Genomic DNA, 20,118 nt, shown 5'->3' on the forward strand with positions numbered 1-20,118 from the left:
GTCTGGGGAGAGTGGGGGGTGGCTCTGGAGGTGCTCCGGGGGCTCCAGGGGGTGCTCAGTGGAGGCCATGCCCAGCCAGAGTGTCCCTTTCCCGGGGAGAGTCTGGAAGAGTGGGGGGTGGCTCTGGAGGTGCTCCGGGGGCTCCAGGGGTTCCATGGGGTGCTCAGCGGAGGCCATGCCCAGCCAGAGTGTCCCTTCCCCGGGCAGAGTCTGGAGGAGTGGGGGGTGGCTCTGGAGGTGCTCCGGGGGCTCCAGGGGTTCCAGGGGGTGCTCAGCGGAGGCCATGCCCAGCCAGAGTGGCCCTTCCCCGGGCAGAGTCTGGAGGAGTGGGGGGTGGCTCTGGAGGTGCTCCGGGGGCTCCAGGGGGTGCTCAGTGGAGGCCATGCCCAGCCAGAGTGGCCCTTCCCCGGGCAGAGTCTGGAGGAGTGGGGGGTGGCTCTGGAGGTGCTCCGGGGGCTCCAGGGGGTGCTCAGTGGAGGCCATGCCCAGCCAGAGTGGCCCTTCCCCGGGCAGAATCTGGGGAGACTGGGGGGTGGCTCTGGAGGTGCTCCGGGAGCTCCAGGGGTTCCAGGGGGTGCTCAGTGGGGGCCATGCCCAGCCAGAGTGGCCCTTCCCCGGGGTGAGTCTGGAGGAGTGGGGGGTGGCTCTGGAGGTGCTCCGGGGGCTCCAGGGGGTGCTCAGTGGAGGCCATGCCCAGCCAGAGTGGCCCTTCCCCGGGCAGAGTCTGGAGGAGTGGGGGGTGGCTCTGGAGGTGCTCCGGGGGCTCCAGGGGTTCCAGGGGGTGCTCAGTGGGGGCCATGCCCAGCCAGAGTGGCCCTTCCCCGGGCAAAGTCTGGAGGAGTGGGGGGTGGCTCTGGAGGGGTTCCAGGGGGTGCTCGGCGGAGGCCATGCCCAGCCAGAGTGGCCCTTCCCCGGGCATAGTCTGGGGAGAGTGGGGGGTGGCTCTGGAGGTGCTCCGGGGGCTCCAGGGGGTGCTCAGTGGAGGCCATGCCCAGCCAGAGTGTCCCTTCCCCGGGCAGAGTCTGGAGGAGTGGGGGGTGGCTCTGGAGGTGCTCCGGGGGCTCAAGGGGGTGCTCAGTGGAGGCCATGCCCAGCCAGAGTGGCCCTTCCCCGGGCAGAGTCTGGAGGAGTGGGGGGTGGCTCTGGAGGTGCTCCGGGGGCTCCAGGGGTTCCAGGGGGTGCTCAGCGGAGGCCATGCCCAGCCAGAGTGGCCCTTCCCCGGGCAGAGTCTGGAGGAGTGGGGGGTGGCTCTGGAGGTGCTCCGGGGGCTCCAGGGGTTCCAGGGGGTGCTCAGCGGAGGCCATGCCCAGCCAGAGTGGCCCTTCCCCGGGCAGAGTCTGGAGGAGTGGGGGGTGGCTCTGGAGGTGCTCCGGGGGCTCCAGGGGTTCCAGGGGGTGCTCAGTGGGGGCCATGCCCAGCCAGAGTGGCCCTTCCCCGGGGTGAGTCTGGAGGAGTGGGGGGTGGCTCTGGAGGTGCTCCGGGGGCTCCAGGGGGTGCTCAGTGGAGGCCATGCCCAGCCAGAGTGTCCCTTCCCCGGGCAGAGTCTGGAGGAGTGGGGGGTGGCTCTGGAGGTGCTCCGGGGGCTCCAGGGGTTCCAGGGGGTGCTCAGTGGGGGCCATGCCCAGCCAGAGTGGCCCTTCCCCGGGCAAAGTCTGGAGGAGTGGGGGGTGGCTCTGGAGGGGTTCCAGGGGGTGCTCGGCGGAGGCCATGCCCAGCCAGAGTGGCCCTTCCCCGGGCATAGTCTGGGGAGAGTGGGGGGTGGCTCTGGAGGTGCTCCAGGGGTTCCAGGGGGTGCTCGGCGGAGGCCATGCCCAGCCAGAGTGGCCCTTCCCCGGGCAGAGTCTGGAGGAGTGGGGGGTGGCTCTTGAGGTGCTCCGGGGGCTCCAGGGGTTCCAGGGGGTGCTCAGCGGAGGCCATGCCCAGCCAGAGTGGCCCTTCCCCGGGCAGAGTCTGGAGGAGTGGGGGGTGGCTCTGGAGGTGCTCCGGGGGCTCCAGGGGGTGCTCAGTGGAGGCCATGCCCAGCCAGAGTGGCCCTTCCCCGGGCAGAATCTGGGGAGAGTGGGGGGTGGCTCTGGAGGTGCTCCGGGGGCTCCAGGGGTTCCAGGGGGTGCTCAGTGGGGGCCATGCCCAGCCAGAGTGGCTCTTCCCCGGGGTGAGTCTGGAGGAGTGGGGGGTGGCTCTGGAGGTGCTCCGGGGGCTCCAGGGGGTGCTCAGTGGAGGCCATGCCCAGCCAGAGTGGCCCTTCCCCGGGCAGAGTCTGGAGGAGTGGGGGGTGGCTCTGGAGGTGCTCCGGGGGCTCTAGGGGTTCCAGGGGGTGCTCAGTGGGGGCCATGCCCAGCCAGAGTGGCCCTTCCCCGGGCAAAGTCTGGAGGAGTGGGGGGTGGCTCTGGAGGGGTTCCAGGGGGTGCTCGGCGGAGGCCATGCCCAGCCAGAGTGGCCCTTCCCCGGGCATAGTCTGGGGAGAGTGGGGGGTGGCTCTGGAGGTGCTCTGGGGGCTCCAGGGGGTGCTCAGTGGAGGCCATGCCCAGCCTGAGTGGCCCTTCCCCGGGCAGAGTCTGGAGGAGTGGGGGGTGGCTCTGGAGGTGCTCCGGGGGCTCCAGGGGTTCCAGGGGGTGCTCAGTGGGGGCCATGCCCAGCCAGAGTGGCCCTTCCCCGGGCAAAGTCTGGCCGTGTGCGGGGTGGATGATCCCTGCTCCGCCTCACGCGAGTTCGAGACCGGCTGGGTGCCCTTTTATCCATGAGGCACTGCACTGCCTCCGGCAGCCGAGTTCGGGGCCCGGTGAGGGCTCCAGGCTCCAGGGGCTCCGACCCGGAGCCTCCGACCCGCAGAAGGTGCTCCCTGGCCGGGCAAAGTCTGGCCGTGTGCGGGGTGGATGATCCCTGCTCCGCCTCACGCGAGTTCGAGACCGGCTGGGTGCCCTTTTATCCATGAGGCACTGCACTGCCTCCGGCAGCCGAGTTCGGGGCCCGGTGAGGGCTCCAGGCTCCAGGGGCTCCGACCCGGAGCCTCCGACCCGCAGAAGGTGCTCCCTGGCCGGGCAAAGTCTGGCCGTGTGCGGGGTGGATGATCCCTGCTCCGCCTCACGAGAGTTCGAGACCGGCTGGGTGCCCTTTTATCCATGAGGCACTGCACTGCCTCCGGCAGCCGAGTTCGGGGCCCGGTGAGGGCTCCAGGCTCCAGGGGCTCCGACCCGGAGCCTCCGACCCGCAGAAGGTGCTCCCTGGCCGGGCAAAGTCTGGCCGTGTGCGGGGTGGATGATCCCTGCTCCGCCTCACGCGAGTTCGAGACCGGCTGGGTGCCCTTTTATCCATGAGGCACTGCACTGCCTCCGGCAGCCGAGTTCGGGGCCCGGTGAGGGCTCCAGGCTCCAGGGGCTCCGACCCGGAGCCTCCGACCCGCAGAAGGTGCTCCCTGGCCGGGCAAAGTCTGGCCGTGTGCGTGGTGGATGATCCCTGCTCCACCTCACGCGAGTTCGAGACCGGCTGGGTGCCCTTTTATCCATGAGGCACTGCACTGCCTCCGGCAGCCGAGTTCGGGGCCCGGTGAGGGCTCCAGGCTCCAGGGGCTCCGACCCGGAGCCTCCGACCCGCAGAAGGTGCTCCCTGGCTGGGCAAAGTCTGGCCGTGTGCGGGGTGGATGATCCCTGCTCTGCCTCACGCGAGTTCGAGACCGGCTGGGTGCCCTTTTATCCATGAGGCACTGCACTGCGTCCGGCAGCCGAGTTCGGGGCCCGGTGAGGGCTCCAGGCTCCAGGGGCTCCGACCCGGAGCCTCCGACCCGCAGAAGGTGCTCCCTGGCCGGGCAAAGTCTGGCCGTGAGCGGGGTGGATGATCCCTGCTCCGCCTCACGCGAGTTCGAGACCGGCTGGGTGCCCTTTTATCCAAGAATCAACTGGAGTGTGGAGCTTCTACGGGCCTCCAGGGGCACTGCCGACCCAGAGCTGTGCCCCGGCTTCAGTTCTCTGTATCTCAGGAAGTTTTTTATTTATACATTTATTTCATCCATAATCTCTGGCGCCTAAAGGGTTAAGCAGGTGGCATCCTTTGCTGGTCAGGGGGAAGAGAAAGGTATGTTTCCAGCAGGGTTCTAAGAAATATGAAGCAATGCCAATGGATTTCTTGCCCATCAGCTTGACCACCTGGCCACCACAATACTGCATCTTTGGAAAATTACAGTGAAAGCGTGAGACCAATAAAAAAAAATCAAGATATGCTTGTCCAGTCAAGAATTGCTGGAAAACATGACTGATCCCAAATGAAGCAAAGTATGCGCTCTACCGCTGACCCACTTTGTCTAAGAGAAATGCTCCAAAAAGAAACACCAACCAACCTGCTAGTCTATAGATGCATAGAAAAGCTAAAGGTTGATAACAAATTTTCACATGCTGCGCCCAAATCGATACCATGTTGCTATGCCTCTCTTCACCTCCGTCCAGCTTGAATGTACTCGTAACCACAGCGAGTCTTGTACATAATGCAGCTACAAGTGTTCCAGCAGGACAGACTAGATACTCCCATACCGGAAGTTGAACCCGGGCCACCTGGCTGAGAGCCAGGAATCCTAACCGCTAGACCATATGGGAAGGATTTAAGAAGGTAAGAGTTGATTTAATGGTAAATAAGATAAGATAAGATAAGATAAGATAAGATAAGATAAGATAAGATAAGATAAGATAAGATAAGATAAGATAAGATAAGATAAGATAAGATAAGATAAGATAAGATCAGATCAGATCAGATCAGATCAGATCAGATCAGATCAGATCAGATCAGATCAGATCAGATCAGATCAGATCAGATCAGATCAGATCAGATAAGATATTCCTTTATTGTCCCACATGGGCACGATGGGTTCATACACAGGCCCCAGATGTACAAGGTTGTGGTCCGAGCTGCCCAGGGGAGGGAGGGGGAAAGAGGAATAAGCCTCCTTGGTGTTGGCAAAAAACAAGTCCAATGTTCTATTGTTTCTGGTGGGGCAGGTAACATACTGGGTGTATGTTGGTAGAACAGAAGAGGGAGAAGCGTGGTTAAAGTCACCAGAGACGAGGGAGAGAGCCTGTGGGTGCTGTGTTTGCAGCCTACAAGTGCAGGAGAGCAGTGCTTCACAAGCATATTCAGTATTGGCAGACGGGGCCACATAGACTGCGATCGAAATCACATGTGAGAACTCCCGGGGCAGATAATATATCTTTTCTTCCCGCATTCTCTCGTTCTGTCCGCCCGCAGCAGATGAAAATTGTCCAAACCTACAATAGAGTCTGGCATTTCTGCTGTTAACCAGGTCTCTGTGAAAATCAAGACACTGCTGTCCCTATAAATCCTCTGGGACCGCATGAGGCTCGCTATTTCCGTCATTTTATTTTGAAGGGACCTCACGTTACCCATGACTACGGCGGGAACCGACTTCCTGTTTGTCCCTCTCTTCTCTCGGAGTTTACGTCCAGCCCGTCTGCTTCGTTGCGTTTTCCTTAGGATGTCCGCCGGGATAACGTGACGATCTCCGGGTAAGACGACTGTTCTCCGCAGTTTCATTAGTTCGTCCTTTGTGTAAGCGCGGTACGGCGCCGGCCGGGGGGCGGGGCCGGAGCCGGGGGACTCAGAGCCAAGACACATCGCCACGACACGACGAAAACACTCAATCCAGCCGAATAAAGTCAAAAACAGTTGAATTAAAAACGATTCCAGCGCGTGTCCCTATCCTACAGTAAAATAGAAAAAAAATTACTAACTATATTTACAAAATATAGGAGATAAAGCACAATAAGTGTGAGAAAAAAGAGAGAGCGTTTACACCGGGCTGCTAGCTGTACCAGCGCCTTATGACGTATAAAGAAGGCCTCATTGATGCTTGAGAGTTAAGGAACAGTTCTGTATGTAATAGATATAAGCCCATTCCACGTGCAACAAGTCTAGTGATTAGTATTTTCCTTGTGGCTCAGCCTATTAGACCATGGACCTGAAATCCACAATCCCGGATTTTGGAGGCTAGTATCCTGTGCATATTGCTTATGGGGTTATGTACCCATAATAGACTCAAATTGCTTCAGAATGTCTAATCATGGGTCTTTTTTTACCTACATCTTCTTTCACTACTCAGCTATCCTTTTCCCCAAAAAAGAAATAACAATGTAGGATGGAAAAAAGAAATGTGCTGCTAGATTCAAAGCAAATGTGGAACTGGGAGCTTGCGCTGAAGATCGGCTTCCATCATCCAACACATTACTGACTAGCTTGGTTCATTTGGATTGACAATCGCAATAATGCAAGTAAAAAAAATCTAGCAGAGGATGGTTTCGATCCATCGACCTCTGGGTTATGGGCCCAGCACGCTTCCGCTGCGCCACTCTGCTGAATGGCTATGATCATGGGACTCAAACCCACAATCCCTGGTTCAAGAGGCCAGTGCGTAATGCCCATGGGGCTGTATACGTCTAATAGACTCAAATTGCTTCAAAATATGAAATCTAATTTTAAAGGAATGTGGAACTGGGATCTTGCTACGAAAGACTGTGCTCTAACACTGAGCTACATAACCATCTCTTGCCTGTCATGATTATTTTCCAAGCAAGACCTGGAGTCAACACTTTTCACTTTGTGCCATCAACAGAATATTGAATGGAGATGCAGGGGATTGAAACAAGGATTTCATACATGCCCTCGTTCTGAAAGAATGGCTCCGAAATTAAACATCACCAAACATGCTGGTTTATAGAATAGAACGAAATCTCAAAATCTGTGCTGCTAAACACACGTTGCTGACAGGAATCTAACCTGCGCGGGGAAACCCCAATGGATTTCAAGTCCATCGCCTTAACCTCTCGGCCACAACAACAAGACACCTTTAAACTGTGTTTAAGAAAGTGAAAATTACCCACATTATTTTCTGAAACTAGCGCAATTACATTACCAGATTTAACTCTCCATGAATTCATGGAGACAGCATGTTTTACTAAGCATTCTAAGCTCAGGTTTGGCGAGACATACCTATACTGGAAGTTGGGAATGTCGCCCAGGCTGCCTGAATGGGCCACTTTGTCTCACCTTCCTGCAGGTAGTGTGGATGGATGAAATAATATTGTTTGAATTTTATAAGTGCTGCAAGGTTCAAAGGTAATGCGGGACTGGGAGCTTGCACTGAATCACCACATGTGCTGATTTGAAATATTTCAGTGAAGGTCTCTAAAATTCACTGCATTGTAATCTGGCAATTAGCAAAGACTACAGTGTCGCCTGGAGATGCTGGGAATTGAACCCAGGACCTCATACATGCTAAGCATGCGCTCTACCACTGAGCTACATCCCCTACTGTAACAATGCCTTAAATGATAGAATGGACAAAAACAGAACAGATAGAATAGAAACAACAGAAACAGTGACCAGATTTACAATTCAATTCTTGATTTTTTTTTAAATTCCAATTTGACTGGTTGTGACACAAAGGTTTGTCCCATTGTTACTTTACTTACATGTGCGTCACTTTTTGTGTGTTACAGTAACTTTTTTGGCCTGATCACCCAGTCCACAAGTGTTCCTGTACCTATATATTTACAAATCAAGCACTGTTAAGCAGGTGGCATCCTTTGCTGGTCAGGGGGAAGAGAAAGGTATGTTTCCAGCAGGGTTCTAAGAAATATGAAGCAATGCCAATGGATTTCTTGCCCATCAGCTTGACCACCTGGCCACCACAATACTGCATCTTTGGAAAATTACAGTGAAAGCGTGAGACCAATAAAAAAAAATCAAGATATGCTTGTCCAGTCAAGAATTGCTGGAAAACATGACTGATCCCAAATGAAGCAAAGTATGCGCTCTACCGCTGACCCACTTTGTCTAAGAGAAATGCTCCAAAAAGAAACACCAACCAACCTGCTAGTCTATAGATGCATAGAAAAGCTAAAGGTTGATTACGAATTTTCGCATGCTGCGCCCAAATCGATACCATGTTTCTATGCCTCTCTTCACCTCCGTCCAGCTTGAATGTACTCGTAACCACAGCGAGTCCTGTACATAATGCAGCTACAAGTGTTCCAGCAGGACAGACTAGATATTCCCATACCGGGAGTTGAACCTGGGCCACCTGGATGAGAGCCAGGAATCCTAACCGCTAGACCATATGGGAAGGATTTAAGAAGGTAAGAGTTGATTTAATGGTAAATAAGATAAGATAAGATAAGATAAGATAAGATAAGATAAGATAAGATAAGATCAGATCAGATCAGATCAGATCAGATCAGATAAGATAAGATAAGATATTCCTTTATTGTCCCACATGGGCACGATGGGTTCATACACAGGCCCCAGATGTACAAGGTTGTGGTCCGAGCTGCCCAGGGGAGGGAGGGGGAAAGAGGAATAAGCCTCCTTGGTGTTGGCAAAAAACAAGTCCAATGTTCTATTGTTTCTGGTGGGGCAGGTAACATACTGGGTGTATGATGGTAGAACAGAAGAGGGAGAAGCGTGGTTAAAGTCACCAGAGACGAGGGAGAGAGCCTGTGGGTGCTGTGTTTGCAGCCTACAAGTGCAGGAGAGCAGTGCTTCACAAGCATATTGAGCATTGGCAGACGGGGCCACATAGACTGCGATCAAAATCACATGTGAGAACTCCCGGGGCAGATAATATATCTTTTCTTCCCGCATTCTCTCGTTCTGTCCGCCCGCAGCAGATGAAAATTGTCCAAACCTACAATAGAGTCTGGCATTTCTGCTGTTAACCAGGTCTCTGTGAAAATCAAGACACTGCTGTCCCTATAAATCCTCTGGGACCGCATGAGGCTCGCTATTTCCGTCATTTTATTTTGAAGGGACCTCACGTTACCCATGACTACGGCGGGAACCGACTTCCTGTTTGTCCCTCTCTTCTCTCGGAGTTTACGTCCAGCCCGTCTGCTTCGTTGCGTTTTCCTTAGGATGTCCGCCGGGATAACGTGACGATCTCCAGGTAAGACGACTGTTCTCCGCAGTTTCATTAGTTCCTCCTTTGTGTAAACGCGGTACGGCGCCGGCCGGGGGGCGGGGCCGGAGCCGGGGGACTCAGAGCCAAGACACATCGCCACGACACGACGAAAACACTCAATCCAGCCGAATAAAGTCAAAAACAGTTGAATTAAAAACGATTCCAGCGCGTGTCCCTATCCTACAGTAAAATAGAAAAAATATACTAACTATATTTACAAAATATAGGAGATAAAGCACAAAAAGTGTGAGAAAAAAGAGAGAGCGTTTACACCGGGCTGCTAGCTGTACCAGCGCCTTATGACGTATAAAGAAGGCCTCATTGATGCTTGAGAGTTAAGGAACAGTTCTGTATGTAATAGATATAAGCCCATTCCACGTGCAACAAGTCTAGTGATTAGTATTTTCCTTGTGGCTCAGCCTATTAGACCATGGACCTGAAATCCACAATCCCGGATTTTGGAGGCTAGTATCCTGTGCATATTGCTTATGGGGTTATGTACCCATAATAGACTCAAATTGCTTCAGAATGTCTAATCATGGGTCTTTTTTGACCTACATCTTCTTTCACTACTCAGCTATCCTTTTCCCCAAAAAAGAAATAACAATGTAGGATGGAAAAAAGAAATGTGCTGCTAGATTCAAAGCAAATGTGGAACTGGGAGCTTGCGCTGAAGATCGGCTTCCATCATCCAACACATTACTGACTAGCTTGGTTCATTTGGATTGACAATCGCAATAATGCAAGTAAAAAAAATCTAGCAGAGGATGGTTTCGATCCATCGACCTCTGGGTTATGGGCCCAGCACGCTTCCGCTACGCCACTCTGCTGAATGGCTATGATCATGGGACTCAAACCCACAATCCCTGGTTCAAGAGGCCAGTGCGTAATGCCCATGGGGCTGTATACGTCTAATAGACTCAAATTGCTTCAAAATATGAAATCTAATTTTAAAGGAATGTGGAACTGGGATCTTGCTACGAAACACTGTGCTCTAACACTGAGCTACATAACCATCTCTTGCCTGTCATGACTATTTTCCAAGCAAAACCTGGAGTCAACACTTTTCACTTTGTGCCATCAACAGAATATTGAATGGAGATGCAGGGGATTGAAACAAGGATTTCATACATGCCCTCGTTCTGTAAGAAAGGCTCCGAAATTAAACATGCTGGTTTATAGAACAGAACGAAATCTCAAAATCTGTGTTGCTAAACACACGTCGCTGACAGGAATCGAACCTGCGCGGGGAAACCCCAATGGATTTTAAGTCCATCGCCTTAACCTCTCGGCCACAACAAAAATACACATTTAAACTGTGTTTAAGAAAGTGGAAATTATCCACATTATTTTCTGAAACTAGCACAATTACATTACCAGATTTAACTCTCCATGAATTCATGGAGACAGCATGTTTTACTAAGCATTCTAAGCTCAGGTTTGGCGAGACATACCTATACTGGAAGTTGGGAATGTCGCCCAGGCTGCCTGAATGGGCCACTTTGTCTCACCTTCCTGCAGGTAGTGTGGATGGATGAAATAATATTGTTTGAATTTTATAAGTGCTGCAAGGTTCAAAGGTAATGCGGGACTGGGAGCTTGCACTGAATCACCACATGTGCTGATTTGAAATATTTCAGTGAAGGTCTCTAAAATTCACTACAGTGTAATCTGGCAATTAGCAAAGACTACAGAATCGCCTGGAGATGCTGGGAATTGAACCCAGGACCTCATACATGCTAAGCATGCGCTCTACCACTGAGCTACATCCCCTTCTGTAACAATGCCTTAAATGATAGAATGGACAAAAACAGAACAGACAGAATAGAAACAACAGAAACAGTGACCAGATAGACAATTCAATTCTTGATTTTTTTTTTAAATTCCAATTTGACTGGTTAGGACACAAAGGTTTGTCCCATTGTTACTTTACTTACATGTGCGTCACTTTTTGTGTGTTACAGTAACTTTTTTGGCCTGATCACCCAGTCCACAATTGTTCCTGTACCTATATATTTACGAATCAAGCACTGTTAAGCAGGTGGCATCCTTTGCTGGTCAGGGGGAAGAGAAAGGTATGTTTCCAGCAGGGTTCTAAGAAATATGAAGCAATGCCAATGGATTTCTTGCCCATCAGCTTGACCACCTGGCCACCACAATACTGCATCTTTGGAAAATTACAGTGAAAGCGTGAGACCAATAAAAAAAAATCAAGATATGCTTGTCCAGTCAAGAATTGCTGGAAAACATGACTGATCCCAAATGAAGCAAAGTATGCGCTCTACCGCTGACCCACTTTGTCTAAGAGAAATGCTCCAAAAAGAAACACCAACCAACCTGCTAGTCTATAGATGCATAGAAAAGCTAAAGGTTGATTACAAATTTTCGCATGCTGCGCCCAAATCGATACCATGTTTCTATGCCTCTCTTCACCTCCGTCCAGCTTGAATGTACTCGTAACCACAGCGAGTCTTGTACATAATGCAGCTACAAGTGTTCCAGCAGGACAGACTAGATATTCCCATACCGGGAGTTGAACCCGGGTCACCTGGATTCTTTAGCTAAACAGCCCTAAACAGAATCCCATTCATTTCCTATGGTAGTGTTAAACCACTACGGATGTAATATACTTTTGGCCAGCGGCGGCGCTGTGGCGAGAGCGCGCCATGTTTGAATGCAGAGTGACGTCATTCATTCAATGTGACCGGGACAAGTTTAGCACTAGATCTGCTCCTGTTTTCACCTTCTTATGGACATTTTACTGCCCCAGAACACTCGTATTTTGTGGCATTTATAACGGGCATTTGAAGACGTTTTCAGGTAAAGTTCGTCTTGTGTTTTGCACTTTTGAAACTGTGTTTTTAGTCACATAAAGTCACTGCTACTTCCATGTCTCTGTTGAACAACTAAACGCGACTTTTCTGTCAGTTTTGTGTGATATTCAGCCCTGTGAAGTTAAAGTTTATTACATTTAAAGGTTTGCAGTTGTGCAGTTTTATATAAGGTGCAATATTACGTGATCTGTGTGTTGTGTTGTCTCTTATTGTGCATAAAAGTAGTTGTAGCTTCAACAATTCATCACAAGTAAGAGAGACTTTGTCCCACAATGGGGAAATGCCTTCACTTCATGTTAATGTGGAGGACATTCCACAACTGTTACCTAGCAACAGACTGTAAACAAGAGCCAAAATCCATATGAATGACTCAACAATTCCTCCTGTCCTCCTCTGCCCCATCCTCCTCTGTCCTGTCCTCTGCCCCGTCCTCCTCTGCCCCGTACTCCTCTGTCCTGTCCTCCTCTGCCCTGTCCTCCTCTGTCCTGTCCTCCTCTCTCCTGTCCTCCTCTGCCCTGTCCTCTTTTCCACCCACTCGTGTCCCCACCACCTCTCCTCGTGAGCCCTTGGGTGAGTATAACTACATAAATCATGTGTTCCTTGGTTTGTGTGGAGTCACACAGAGTCACACCGTGTAGAGGAGCAGTCACTTCTGTTTCATTTCATGTCTTTTCCTTTAGTAGTGGCTGAAGAGGACGCGCTGGAGAGGACAATGCTCAGCATCTCCGTCCAAACAACACGTGGATGTGTGTAATGTGTCTGTAACGCTTAAGCTCCATTTTGGATTTATCATGTGTTAAAAAGGTTTGTCTTTTATTCCAGCCGTGTCCAGTCGCTGCTGAGCTCCATCATCCTCAGGTTTACAGAAGTTCACACACAGATGTCCTGCCATGAAAGACACTTTGGGACACGTTCTGTCCTGTGCATGAGTTCAGTTGTTCCTGACCCTGTTCAGGTCCTGCTCTGAATTCATGCACCTGTGATGAGAGTAAGTCATATTATCTGGTGTTCAATATGAATGAGTGAGAGCTTCTTCTGCTCATTCACACTAACATTGCTAAATAAAACAGCAATATAAACTTACTTATGATATAAACAACAGGTCAAATGTAAGTGTGCGTTGTTACTAACAGCTAAATATGACTCATTATTCTTCTTCTTCTCTTACAGCAACTGTTCTGGAGGAACCACAGGATGTAAGAGCTTTTACTTGTTGCTTATTCACTGTAAGATCAAAGTTGATCAAACGTATCATATATTTCTTTCCTCTCTTCAGCTGCTGCAGATGTGCTGCCCCTTAAGCCTCCAGTGCCACTTCCACAGGAGCTGAGGTTTGTTCTGCCCGAGTCTGGAAGTACTTCAGCTCCAGGTCTGACATTTTAATAGAATAATCTAAACAAACATAAACCTATATTGTGGTGTTTTGGTTGTTTCAGATGCAGCTCGTCCCACACATTCTGCATCTGATGCTCCTGGAGAAGAGACAACCCAAAGTGAGTGAGCTCCATGTGTGTCTGTGTCTGTCTCAGTCAAACCATCACAGAGTGAACAGATGAATGCTTCATGCTCCATGTGTGTCTGTGTCTGTCTCAGTCAAACCATCACAGAGTGAACAGATGAATGCTTCATGCTCCATGTGTGTCTGTGTCTGTCTCAGTCAAACCATCACAGAGTGAACAGATGAATGCTTCATGCTCCATGTGTGTCTGTGTCTGTCTCAGTCAAACCATCACAGAGTGAACAGATGAATACTTCATGCTGACTGTAGTTTCACAGCCAGTGCAGTGGTTCTAAATGTGTGTCATGTGTTGTATTTCATGTGCACACGTGTTGCTTATCACTAAAACATTCATCTGTTTTGTTCTGTAGTTCCTCCTCCAGTGAAGCTTCAGCCGCAGTCGTCACAACAGGCCGCCTCCCCCTCCACTGCCCCTGAGCCAATCAGCCAACAGCGCGCTACACCCGACCACAAAACTACATATTTGTCATTACATCATCATCACATCAAATTATTAAATGCATCATCTTCACTCAACATCAGCCCGAAAAAGCTGGAGCAAACACAGACACTCTGGCAGCACCACAACTCTGCCTGTCGTCACCACGACAACTGTCGTCACCACGACCATCACCTCGTCTCCTACAGCTCTGACCATCACCGTCTCTTTCTCAGGACGCCCTGAGCAGCAGCCCTGAAGAAACACCACCTTTAAGGACATTGTGGACACAGAGTTCTTCCAGAGGGAGCTGGAGGCCACAAGACAGAGAGAGGAGGAAAGGAAGCAACAGAAGAGGAAGAGAGAGGAGTCACCTGCCCCAGGGAGAACGTGCAGGTTCTGCCCCAGGGAGAACGTGCAGGTTCTGCCCCAGGGAGAACGTGCAGGTTCTGCAAACTGGTGCTGAAGCAGGCCCCGCACAGTCCTCACATCCACACATACTTCCCTGGACTGTATATATCTGTATATTTAATGTAAATACTACTGTCAAGTAATGAATGCTGTCTGAAGTGTAAATAAATTAAACTTAATATTTCTGGTATTTTCCCTGTCAATAAATATTCTTAAAAGTACATGTTTTTTTGTGTTTTCTTTCCAATATAACAATACAACAATATTCTTTAAATGATTGAGATATCATATCATTAACAATATGAGTCATTGTTTTATTTCTCTGCAGAACATAAACTGAACACAATAGTACAGTTCAGTGCTGCAGTGTTAGAGATGTGATAGTGTGACCTCTGACCCCTGCGGACTAAACACCTGGAGTTTTCTGACCCACTCCAAGTTTATTTATGCAGAAGGTGTGACGTGGGTAAATCTCTTAAGGTGAAGCAGAAATCACTATTTGTGATCAATTTGTGATTTTATTAAAATTGCAAATCAGTACCAGCAGCTGCATGTGAGTCCTTCTCATGATCTGACCTTTTAACAAGTGCAAACTGACACACCAACTCATAAACTTTATACATTTAATGTTTTGATCCTTTGAAACGTTCCTCTTCTTCTGGGCACAGCAGGAATTGAACTCTGGTTTCTTGAGATGAATTTGTGAACGAACACGAATCTCTGCATTCTGATTGGTTGGCCTTCATCACAGTGGCACATGGCACACAGGCTCATTCTGATTGGCTGGCGCTCTATGCCCACTATCCACGGCTGGCCCCTGGATGAGTGCCAGGAATCCTAACCGCTAGACCATATGGGAAGGCTTTGAGAAGGTAAGAGTTGATTTCATGGTAAAGAAGATAAACCAATGGGAACGAGAAGTGAACCTGGTTTTGTCTGACCAAGAGTGTAGAGTGTTTAATCGAAAGAAAAGAAAAAAGGACACACAGAAATAGTTCATTTTCTCTCTACGTTATGCCACACGTTTCCCTCCCTTGCCTAATTTATTCGATAAAGTAGCCGAAATAGCTCAGTTGGGAGAGCGTTAGATTGAATATTTAAAGGTCCCTGGTTCAATCCTGGGTTTCGGCAGGTATACCTGAATGTTAGTCTTTGCTCAAAAATACAATAAATAGGAATGCTGGGTCTATTTAATATTTTGCGAGATCAGGACATAAATGGCCTGGAAAGGATCTATAAAACATAAACAGCATGCTTTCGTTGGAACATTGTTAGCATGAACATGTTTGGTAACATGTTTGGTTTTGCTGAATGTTGTACCCAAGACCTTCTGCGTGTAGGGCAGATGTGATGACCACCACACAATGAAACCATGAAGCAGAAGTTTGCCTACTTCAATGCTGCTCTCTTTGATATAGCCCAATGATCAAATGTCATACTTATTTTCAAAACAGGACATCCTGTAGAAAGGTGTGGTTCAACGGTATAGCAGCTAGCGCTCTGAATCCAGAGTTTTTCTTCATTTCTAATTGCAATTAGAGGTGTTACCCAGGGACGACTGCTCACCTTGCCAGAGCAAGCAAGAAATACAATCCCAGAAGTAACCACTGTATGTAATTATGTAAGGAAACCAGGAAATCATTACGGCGCTGGGGCTTCCTTGGTCAAAGGGCCTGTTTAGTTAACAGGAAATGCCTACTCTTTTGTCTATGAAAAATATTTACAAGGACAGTAAAGCCCACAAGAAGAGCCCTCAAACCCATACCTTTCTCCCTCAAGTTTACTGCTGCTACACTTTGCATTAAGAGAGGGAAAAGTATTGCTGCACATCAAGATTGTTTGCACTGTTTGCACTCCTTGTTTCTCATTTTTTGGGCAAGGGATGATTGATGTAAAGACTTGTAGCTTTGGATCACCGTTATCCTTCCAAGGAGCAGTCTGCGGTTCCATGGTGTAATGGTTAGCACACTTTGAATCCAGCGATCCGAGTTCAAATCTCAGTGGAACCTTGAGTGCCCCGAGAGTAGCGTTACTCTTTTGAAAAAGTGCAGAAACATGAAGAATCTTTGGGTAAAATCTGTGCTTACCCCCTGAAAGGAGCCAACCAAAGCATACAAACTAAACAAAGCTGTTAAAATCTGGAGCTGGTTTTCTTATGACCAAGCTTATGATTCAACGCCTGGATTACAAAAGGCGTAAACGTTTCACCGCATTGCAAAAGAAAATCAAATGAAAAGCATTGATGTGTTGAAGGAATCCTTTGACTTGGAGAGACAGGACTTTTATAGGACTTATTATAAGCAAGAAATGAAACAAAGAAATGACCACTATAATCCTCTGACAGTAATCTTTGTTGAAGCCAATCAATCAGAACTTGCGAGGGGAATCATTTCTAAATGATCTCAATGCATTGGTAATCTGGACAACGTTCTGCTAAGTATATTCTAAACCAATGGGAACGAGAAGTGAACCTGGTTTTGTCTGACCAAGAGTGTGGAAATGTGGGAACAGCCCTGAGGAAGACCACAAAATCACATGCCTGAAGGGGAAAAATATCTTTTTTTCACCACACCATGTCAAAGTGCCCATTATTCACAAGGAAATGCTAACTGCTGGAGAACCCAGCAGGCAAACCACTATCAGGTGTTTTGGGGCTGTGCTGTTGCTCAAAAATAATGGACTGAAATTCACAGGGCACTGCAGACTGTTTTTGACTTTGCCATCCAACTCAAATTTAAAACTATGTACTTGGGCCTCAACACTCCTGCCATGGACACAAAAATGGATACCCTTGGAACACACTTTTGGCTGTAGAGAAAAAGGCCATCACAAAGAAATGCTCGACACCAACCACGCCAACGATCAAAGACTTGACTGACATAGTAACAGACATTAGACATTGGATGAATGGAAAACAGTGACATTCAGGCTTAATTTGGATAAGCACTAATTTGATCGACTTTGGACCAAGTAGGACCCCTATTTTCATTTAAATGTGATTTTGTTTTTATTTTATGTTTAGTGCTATTTATGTTCTTTTTATTTCGATTTTTGCTCCCTGGTCGTGTCCTGTATTGTTTAATGTTTAATCGAAAGAAAAGAAAAAAGGACACACAGAACTAGTTAATTTTCTCGCTACTTTATGCCACACGTTTCGCTCCCTTGCCTAATTTGCTGAAAAATTAGCCGAAATAGCTCAGTTGGGAGAGCGTTAGACTGAAGATCTAAAGGTCCCTGGTTCAATCCCGGGTTTCGGCAGGTGTACCTGAATGTTAGTCTTTGCTCAAAAATACAATAAATAGGAATGCTGGGTCTATTTAATATTTTGCGAGATCAGGACATAAATGGCCTGGAAAGGATCTATAAAACATAAACAGCATTCTTTCGTTGGAACATTGTTAGCATGAACATGTTTGGTAACATGTTTGGTTTTGCTGAATGTTGTACCCAAGACCTTCTGCGTGTAGGGCAGATGTGATGACCACCACACAATGAAACCATGAAGCAGAAGTTTGCCTACTTCAATGCTGCTCTCTTTGATATAGCCCAATGATCAAATGTCATACTTATTTTCAAAACAGGACATCCTGTAGAAAGGTGTGGTTCAACGGTATAGCCGTTAGCGCTCTGAATCCAGAGTTTTTCTTCATTTCTTATTGCAATTAGAGGCACAAGTCTTTTATGGATACGCTCTTGTCTCTGTGGCGCAATCGGCTAGCGCATTCGGCTGTTAACCGAAAGGTTGGTGGTTAGAGCCCACCCAGGGACGACTGCTCACCTTGCCAGAGCAAGCAAGAAATACAATGCCAAAAGTAACCACTGTATGTAATTATGTAAGGAAACCAGGAAATCGTTATGGCGCTGCGGCTTCCTTGGTCAAAGGGCCTGTTTAGTAAACAGGAAATGCCTACTCTTTTGTGTATGAAAAATATTTACAAGGACAGAAAAGCCCACAAGAAGAGCCCTCAAACCCATACCTTTCTCCCTCAAGTTTACTGCTGCTACACTTTGCATTAAGAGAGGGAAAAGTATTGCTGCACATCAAGATTATTTGCACTGTTTTAACTCCTTGTTTCTCATTTTTTTGGCAAGGGATGATTGACGTAAAGACTTGTAGCTTTGGATGACCGTTATCCTTCCAAGGAGGAGTCTGCGGTTCCATGGTGTAATGGTTAGCACTCTGGACTCTGAATCCAGCGATCCGAGTTTAAATCTCGGTGGAACCTTGAGTGCCCCGAGAGCAGCGCTACTCTTTTGAAAAAGTGCAGAAACAAGAAGAATCTTTGGGTAAAATCTGTGCTTACCCCCTGAAAGGAGCCAACCAAAGCATACAAACTAAACAAAGCTGTTAAAATCTGGAGCTGGTTTTCTTATGACCAAGCTTATGATTCAACGCCTGGATTACAAAAGGCGTAAACGTTTCACCGCATTGCAAAAGAAAATCAAATGAAAAGCATTGATGTGTTGAAGGAATCCTTTGACTTGGAGAGACAGGACTTTAATAGGACTTATTATAAGCAAGAAATGAAACAAAGAAATGACCACTATAATCCTCTGACAGTAATCTTTGTTGAAACCAATCAATCAGAACTTGCGAGGGGAATCATTTCTAAATGATCTCAATGCATTGGTAATCTGGACAACGTTCTGCTAAGTATATTCTAAACCAATGGGAATGAGAAGTTAACCTGGATTTGTCTGACCAAGAGTGTGGAAATGTAGGAACAGCCCTGAGGAAGACCACAAAATCACATGCCTGAAGGGGAAAAATATGTTTTTTTCACCACACCATGTCAAAGTGCCCATTATTCACAAGGAAATGCTAACTGCTGGAGAACCCAGCAGGCAAACCACTATCAGGTGTTTTGGGGCTGTGCTGTTGCTCAAAAATAATGGACTGAAATTCACAGGGCACTGCAGACTGTTTTTGACTTTTCCATCCCACTCAAATTTAAAACTATGTACTTGGGCCTCAACACTCCTGCCATGGACACAATAAATGGATACCCTTGGAACATACTTTTGGCTGTAGAGAAAAAGGCCATCACAAAGAAATGCTCGACACCAACCACGCCAAAGATCAAAGACTTGACTGACATAGTAACAGACATTAGACATTGGATGAATGGAAAACAGTGACATTCAGGCTTAATTTGGATAAGCACTAATTTGATTGACTTGGACCAAGTAGGACCCTTATTTTCATTTAAATGTGATTTTGTTTTTATTTTATTTTATGTTATGTTATGTTTTATGTAACTATTAAGTTCTTTTAATTACGATTTTTGCTCCCTGGTCGTGTCCTGTATTGTTTTATGTTTAATCAAAAGAAAAGAAAAAAGGACACACAGAACTAGTTCATTTTCTCGCTACGTTATTCCTGGTTCAATCCTGGGTTTCGGCAGGTGTACCTGAATGTTAGTCTTTGCTCAAAAATACAATGAATAGGAATGCTGGGTCTATTGGATATTTTGCGAGATCAGGACATAAATGGCCTGGAAAGGATCTATAAAACATAAACAGCAAGCTTTCGTTGGAACATTGTTAGCATGAACATGTTTGGTAACATGTTTGGTTTCGCTGAATGTTGTACCCAAGACCTTCTGCGTGTAGGGCAGATGTGATGACCACCACACAATGAAACCATGAAGCAGAAGTTTGCCTACTTCAATGCTGCTCTCTTTGATATATCCCAATGATCAAATGTCATACTTATTTTCAAAACAGGACATCCTGTAGAAAGGTGTGGTTCAACGGTATAGCGGTTAGCGCTCTGAATCCAGAGTTTTTCTTCATTTCTTATTGCAATTAGAGCCACAAGTCTTTTATGGACATGCCCTAGATTCTCGTCTCTGTGGCGCAATCGGCTAGCGCGTTCGGCTGTAAACCGAAAGGTTGGTGGTTCGAGCCCACCCAGGGACGACTGCTCACCTTGCCAGAGCAAGCAAGAAATACAATCCCAGAAGTAACCACTGTATGT

The 20,118-nt window shown here is 48.2% G+C and overlaps 11 non-coding genes across 11 annotated transcripts; 4 read left to right on the top strand and 7 right to left on the bottom strand.

The window, feature by feature from the left end:
- Nucleotides 1-4,511: 4,511 nt before the first annotated feature.
- Nucleotides 4,512-4,583, bottom strand: trnae-cuc (transfer RNA glutamic acid (anticodon CUC)). The gene has a single exon. It is a non-coding gene; the product is annotated as a tRNA-Glu (tRNA).
- Nucleotides 4,584-6,281: 1,698 nt separating this feature from the next.
- On the bottom strand, nt 6,282-6,353 carry trnam-cau (transfer RNA methionine (anticodon CAU)). Its single transcript has one exon. It is a non-coding gene; the product is annotated as a tRNA-Met (tRNA).
- A 400-nt stretch (nt 6,354-6,753) lies between these two features.
- On the bottom strand, nt 6,754-6,835 carry trnas-uga (transfer RNA serine (anticodon UGA)). The gene has a single exon. It is a non-coding gene; the product is annotated as a tRNA-Ser (tRNA).
- A 399-nt stretch (nt 6,836-7,234) lies between these two features.
- Nucleotides 7,235-7,306, bottom strand: trnaa-agc (transfer RNA alanine (anticodon AGC)). The gene has a single exon. It is a non-coding gene; the product is annotated as a tRNA-Ala (tRNA).
- Nucleotides 7,307-8,050: 744 nt separating this feature from the next.
- Nucleotides 8,051-8,122, bottom strand: trnae-cuc (transfer RNA glutamic acid (anticodon CUC)). Its single transcript has one exon. It is a non-coding gene; the product is annotated as a tRNA-Glu (tRNA).
- A 2,054-nt stretch (nt 8,123-10,176) lies between these two features.
- trnal-uaa (transfer RNA leucine (anticodon UAA)) lies at nt 10,177-10,255 on the bottom strand. The gene has a single exon. It is a non-coding gene; the product is annotated as a tRNA-Leu (tRNA).
- A 402-nt stretch (nt 10,256-10,657) lies between these two features.
- On the bottom strand, nt 10,658-10,729 carry trnaa-agc (transfer RNA alanine (anticodon AGC)). Its single transcript has one exon. It is a non-coding gene; the product is annotated as a tRNA-Ala (tRNA).
- A 4,467-nt stretch (nt 10,730-15,196) lies between these two features.
- Nucleotides 15,197-15,269, top strand: trnaf-gaa (transfer RNA phenylalanine (anticodon GAA)). The gene has a single exon. It is a non-coding gene; the product is annotated as a tRNA-Phe (tRNA).
- Nucleotides 15,270-17,323: 2,054 nt separating this feature from the next.
- On the top strand, nt 17,324-17,396 carry trnaf-gaa (transfer RNA phenylalanine (anticodon GAA)). The gene has a single exon. It is a non-coding gene; the product is annotated as a tRNA-Phe (tRNA).
- An 896-nt stretch (nt 17,397-18,292) lies between these two features.
- Nucleotides 18,293-18,364, top strand: trnaq-cug (transfer RNA glutamine (anticodon CUG)). Its single transcript has one exon. It is a non-coding gene; the product is annotated as a tRNA-Gln (tRNA).
- A 1,622-nt stretch (nt 18,365-19,986) lies between these two features.
- trnay-gua (transfer RNA tyrosine (anticodon GUA)) lies at nt 19,987-20,060 on the top strand. The gene has a single exon. It is a non-coding gene; the product is annotated as a tRNA-Tyr (tRNA).
- Nucleotides 20,061-20,118: the final 58 nt, after the last annotated feature.

Source organism: Eucyclogobius newberryi, unplaced genomic scaffold (assembly GCF_026437365.1).
Source record: "Eucyclogobius newberryi isolate DKJ021-1_F unplaced genomic scaffold, fEucNew1.0.hap1 SCAF_103, whole genome shotgun sequence".
Lineage (NCBI taxonomy): Eukaryota > Metazoa > Chordata > Actinopteri > Gobiiformes > Gobiidae > Eucyclogobius > Eucyclogobius newberryi.